Source organism: Lycium barbarum, chromosome 12 (genome assembly GCF_019175385.1).
Source record: "Lycium barbarum isolate Lr01 chromosome 12, ASM1917538v2, whole genome shotgun sequence".
In the NCBI taxonomy this organism is placed as follows: domain Eukaryota; kingdom Viridiplantae; phylum Streptophyta; class Magnoliopsida; order Solanales; family Solanaceae; genus Lycium; species Lycium barbarum.
Window position 1 is genome coordinate 18,513,956 of NC_083348.1, and position 6,517 is coordinate 18,520,472.

The following is a 6,517-nucleotide window of genomic DNA, read 5'->3' on the forward strand; positions in this document are numbered from 1 at the left end:
AATTTGCAAGATAGTTTAGCAACTCAATGTGGTGTAGAAATGTCCCATATTGAAACAGTTGAGTGAAGTAACAGAGGTTTCGACCTGGGAGGGTTGCAAAACACTTCGGCAATTTGGATATGAATGTGGAGTTCAGTTATGAGGTTGAAGAGCCTATTGTTCAGATGGGTCGAGAAAATGAAGTAGAGGTTGATACTGTTGAAGTAATTGGGTTTTTCGAAGGTCTTGATGAATTCCTTAGCAGTATTCCTATATTAAATATTGTGGATGGTGATAGGTGTAGTTCCATCAGCAGGACCATTCTCTTGAAGTGACTCCATAACTGGAGATCTTTTCTTGTTTAGCACAAGAGTAGATGCTAAGAAATGTGATTCACTAGTACTACTAGTTGGCATAATTTGATGAGTCGTCAAAGGATGAAAAATAGGCGTTAGGGACTCGTTTCTGCCGTGTGGATGAACATAATGGTGAAAGAAGCAAAATCTCGTTCCTTGATTATGGTGTAATGGGGATTATGGATGCGATGAAAGCTCCTTAAACACCCACACTTAGCACAAATGTATGCTCCTTTAGTTCCATCCTCACCACTCTTTGCAAACATACATCATCCATCGAGCAAATACTGACCAAGCCTAATAGTATGATTTTTAAGGAACTTACCATACCCTCCCACAGGGATGGCAATATGGCAGTGAAGGTACGGGGGAGGGTGACTTTGAACCCGTGAGGGGCAGGGCAGGTTTAGGCACTGATCATACCTTGTCATCATTTGATCAGTTCTATTTGAGCTTGAGTTGCTCGCCATTTGCTTGGTCTTGCTAAAATACACACTGAAAGGGAAAAAGAAGACTTAGAATGAACGCTTTTGTATTGCTTTTGCTTTGTGTTTGATCTCTCTTAAATAGTGTGTATAACAAATATTTTTTGGGTAGTCAACAACTCTTTAAATATTTATTTGACATTATTAAATGATGAATTATCTAGTAGATGGTTTTGATTATCCTTGATTTAAAGTACTTTTACAAAACATTTGACACGGTATATATCGCTAATAATAATTAAAAAAGTTCGAATATATATTAATTAATCATAATTAAGTGAGAAAAATCTATGTGTAAGTAAATCTATGCATATATTAATTTGATGTAAATATTTAATACTTTTAAACTTTTACCTCTCATGAGATTTAGCACCCTATTTCAACACATATATCTCCTAATGAGCTGGAGGGTTATAAGAGGCGCAATTATATTTCATTTATGACTCTCTCATTCTAAGAAAATAGTTACTTCCATATTGATTTAAGTAACTTAATTGTAAAAATAAAACTTGACAATTGAGTCCATATTATTTAATTATGATTAAATAATATCAAATAAATAAATATCATGCATCTAAAAGTTTTGTGTAAATATACATCAGATACGTACTTTGTTTCTTTTACTTTCGAGTTATTTATCCATTTTAATTTCTTTTGAGTGGGTGGCATTTGGGTGAGTATTGAATAAACATTTATTGAAAAAAAAAAAAAAAACAGTTAGAGATACATTTGACTCTTTAGTCACTACTATTTGTGAAAGTAACAACAGACAAAATGTTCAAGAAACCTTGTGTTAGTATATAGGACAAGCAAACTTAAATATATTAGGTCATCATACATTTTTTTCAAAATATAGAGAAAATCTGAAATTTACTTCTATTTTCCGGAGTTGATTTTTGGGGAAAAACATTAATGACTTAGCCTTGATTTTATGAATTTGAGTTGGATTTTCTTACAAATTCTCTAACAAAAAATGACAAAAGGTTTAATTGATATGTTATCAATAGTTATGATCCAGCTAGGGCCTTCTAGAAGTTTATCATCTTGAGATTATACTTTAGAATATTTTTTTTTTATTTCTTCGGATTAACATAACTTTATGATAATTGAAACAAATAAATATTGGCTTCAGAATTCATATTAATTTTCTTTTAGAGAACTTTACTTGAGATAAAATTTTATAAGAGAATCTTATTTGGATTCATTCTACTGATGAATTCAATGAAAACTCAAGTTAGCATACATTTTTTTCATAGTCAAACTTTCGCATTTACACTCTCTTCTTCCATTGTAACCATAGCCAAATCAAATAATAATAAAAAATTTATTTACATAAAATAAATAAATCACCATTTTACTTCTTTTAGGGGCCATTGATCGTTCCCAGAAGCAAGCACATCTAGTCATCAAATTATCTAACTTTTGAACTGAATTAAAATATGAAAATATCTCAAATTTGCCTGAAATAAACTTGTACCTGTTAGGTTAACTTGGTTCGTTGTTTTCCTCACAACCTATATAAACAATTCAAAGAATTAGTATACAACCCTATATAGAAAGCATAACATAGAAAACTAAAGATAGCAATTTTTTGTAAGTGCACATAAATTTTTGGATAAACATGTGAGCTAATAAGCAAAAATAACATGCCAAATTTTTAATCTTGTTAAGGAGACCATAATTTTATCCGAGAAAAGTGAAAAGGAAGAACCTCCTCAAATTGATCATCCTAGTAGAACACTCAAGAAGCTGCGAATAATTTTTCCAACAAAATGAACATCAGATGGGTTTTGTGGGAATACAAAAAAGATTTTGTAAGTGCCAAAAAGTGCTTTGACCATTATACGTTGGATTTTATGTTTTTATATAATAAGTAGTAGAAAAGACCCAATTTATTATGAGATGTTAGGAGCAATAGAAAAGATCCAATTTAATGAGATGTTAGGTGTAGTAGAAACGACTGAATTTGTTGTTAGTTGTTTTTACTTTTTGGTACAAAAATGCTATAGTAGTGGTATTTAAATGAAGGGCAAAAAAGTCTTGAACTTCTAATAGACATTTTGGTAATTCAACTTCTACCTCCGAAGGTAGGGTAAGGTCTGCGTTCACTCAACTCTCCTGAGACCCCACTTGTTGGATTACACTAGTTATGTTGTTTTTGTTATATTTGACTAACGTTACCCTTATTTATGTCTAAATTATAATATCTCCCCGTTGAATATTTATTCTATTTATGTGTCATCTTCATTAATGAGTAAATTCTACGAAGGGTAAAATGGGTAAAAATTAGTAATTGTGCCTTGAACTTCTAAAATGAAAAATAATTTGAGACAACTATTTTTAGTAACCGCGAAAAAATTTGAGATGGATGGAGTATGTAATAAACTCTTTAATCCTGAAACCCATATGACATGTTTAAACCACAATCTCCAAAAAGTATTTTGGTACATTTTATACATCTTCAATTTACGATCGCATGATCCAAAAGTCTCGGTAACTTTTTGTAAATTTCCGTGATCAAATCAAACTGAGAGGCTAAGACACATTAAATGAAATGAATATTAAGTAGATACTCCATTTGTCCCAACTCTCGACCTCAAAATCTAGCTCATGAAAGAGGATTGCACAAGACCATATAATAATACCATCCATCCCATTAACTACTGATATGGGACTTATTCAAGCTAGGAAAAGAAACAAATGTTAAGAAGTCAAGTATGTTCGACGATTAACTTGTTAATACATCTTTAGTCCAAAACTGTACTAGTAGTTAAATAATTTGGGGATTTCACATATGTATTAACAAAGGGAAAATGTGGATTTATCGATCGATCGATCACAAGTTGGAATGGATTTTATCTTCCTTATCTTCAAATGTTGTTAGTGTTGGAATTTACTGAATATGGACTAACATTAATTTGATTATTAGGGTTTACAAAACGGGCTAAACAAATATAGGGTGGATATGACTTGGGCCTATTATATGTTGGGTTCATTGTTGGGCCCAAATCACTTCATGTATAGATGTGCGTCGGCAGTAGTGCTTGTTGAAAACCTAATAAGCCTTTTATGAGGAGGTCCATTAGGTCAAGACTTGATCCCTATATCTTTATGTCTAGGTTCCCTCTGATCTTCTCAACCTTAAGACAGTCGTCCCATTCGGCCTCCACTTAGTGGAGGAGCAATGAGAGGAAGACCTAGTCAATCGTTTCATACATCTGGAATGCACTTCCACATTGATTAACAAAACAACTTAATAGGCACTTTCGCATTGATTGACAAAACGGCGTAATAGGTACACATCTTAATCTTATGTCCTTATAGTGTTTTTGATCTATTCAATAATCCTTGGCTACTATAAATTAACTTAAAGTTAGAAGTATATATGTTGTTTACCTTAAAAAGAGAACAATTAAATTTGTTTAGTGGTTTAAAGGATATGTGATTTGATTTTGTTATAAGCAGTGAAAATAAACAAACTAATATGAAAATAGATGAATTAATTGACTAAAAGAAATTAAATATAAAGCAATTGATCCTGGGTTTGAAAGATTTTGAAAGAAAATCCTTTGATAGGTTTGCACAAGTGGAACTGTAAATTCCTTAAGCTTTCTAAGAACAAGTATACAAATCTGGAGCAAAAGAGCAATTTAAAATAATTGTAACGACCCGTTAGGTCATTATGTGCTTTTTGACCATTTTTTCACTGTTGACCAATTCCTGAGATAATAAAGCGTTTCTAGTGAAAACTGAAGAATTTAGAATCCTTAAGTGAAAGTGTTTGACCTATAGTTGACTTTTGAGTAAATGAACCTTACTCGGATTTTCGTCCATTCCGTGAGGTCTGGAGGGTCGATTATGACTTGGTGGGATGGATGGTTTGGTTTCCGAGGTGTTTGGTTGCGTTTTGGGTAATTGGTTGGAAACTTGATTTTATCCGTTTGGGGGTTGACTTGGTAAATTAGACTTCCGTTGTAAAATGCGAGGCCAGGGGTGAGTTCTTAGCATGTTTTTATGTGTGTGTGCATATCTAGTTTGTGTATGGGGGCCTCCGATTGATGACAGAATTTTGGGATAAACTTGTGAAAAATTAGATTTTGCTGGTTCTGGTGTGACCGCCATAGCGGGCTTAGTGCTGCCATAGCAGGACCGCCATGGCGATGGCTTGAAATTAATGTGATTCCGCCATGGTGGATGGTCTGGCCGCCATGGTGGATGGTCTGGCCGCCATGGAGGGACCGCCATGGCGCAGTCTTGACCGCCATTGCGAGGGACTGGTTTTTAATGATTTTCTCCATAGCGAATGGTCTGACCGCCACGGCGGGACTGCGATGGCGATCCATGTGACCCCTGTGGCGGATCGACGGGGCCAGGAACTCATTTTATATTCCTAAGTTCGAATCATTAGTCCAAAAAATTCTAAAACCTAATTCTAAGAGCTTGGGGAGGCGAATATTGAAAAAACTTGGTGGTATCATCTTTGGGGGTAAGTTCCAACCCATTATCTTGCTTATTTACCTTTCTTCTTTGAGTTTCCATGGTGGTTTAAGGTTCTAGAGTGGTGGGTGATGAGACCTAGGCTCCTAATCATGAAACCCTTAGTATAAATTGATTATTTTTATTAACTTACTGTTTATATCATTTAGAAGTGTAGATTAACACATTCTAGGGTTGAATTGCTTGATAGTCGAAGAATCTAATTATGAGACTTAGGGTTTCACCCAAATTTGGGGGTTTTGACTAATTGATGAAATTGAAGGGTCTAATGTGATTAGAAACCCATGAATTTAAGGATTATGATTATTGGGACTATGGGTAAGATAATTTCGCCCTTAATTTCCCATATTACCTTTGTGACTCGTTAGGGGTATTTTGGGTATTTTTAGTAACCTTTCCCGATTTGATTTCTCGTTCGATTAGTTGGTTGTCGTGGTCATTTACTTACTTGTGATGTTATTTACTAGACTACCATCATTCTGAGGCACTTCAAAAATAGAAGGCTCGTGTGGAGAAGTTCATGGCTCCTGTTCTGCATTCGAGGTAGGTTACGGCTTACCTTAGTTAGACTTTGATTAGTGAAACGTATATATCGTGTAGAATTTACGGGAGAGAGCATGATTAGGTCTTCGGACATGATGTCTGGTTGGATATTACCTAGGTTGCGATAACTTCTGACTATATGGGATTGTCGCCGTTATTTACGCATTGTGATGATGTATTTGTATTCGTATTGTGGTGATTTGAGATGGTATTCTATTAGGTTGGTTTATTGTGGCTTGTTGCCCTATTATTGTGATTAGGCTTGTTGCCTTAATTGTTGTGTTGTGATACATGTTGCACTCATTTCTCTCTTGTTGTGTCATTTATCATCGAAGAAAGGAAGGATAATGAGATTTGGCCTGAATCGTGTATTATGATGATATTATGCATGGCATACATTCCCATTTCACATATATATTGATATCGAATTGTGACTTGGTACTGATGATGATAAATGAGAAAATGGAGCACTTTGTTGACACAAAACTTAGTTATGAGGTGTACTTGTTATATTTGAAAGTAAAGGGTGTCATAGATTCTTTATGTTGATTGAGATGGTTTGTATGATTCATTCCATGGTTGAGCTAATTTATCTAAGTCCTGATATGGCTAATGGCATTGTACTAGTATTTTCATTGGCATTTGATTTCATAGATT

The 6,517-nt window shown here is 34.2% G+C and overlaps 1 long non-coding RNA gene across 1 annotated transcript; it reads right to left on the reverse strand.

Annotated features, from left to right (window-relative positions):
• Positions 1-761: 761 nt before the first annotated feature.
• Positions 762-2,658, reverse strand: LOC132623582 (uncharacterized). The gene is made up of 3 exons (XR_009576296.1): positions 2,532-2,658; positions 2,298-2,334; positions 762-830 (listed from the first exon to the last, which is right to left on the reverse strand). It is a non-coding gene; the product is annotated as an uncharacterized LOC132623582 (long non-coding RNA).
• Positions 2,659-6,517: the final 3,859 nt, after the last annotated feature.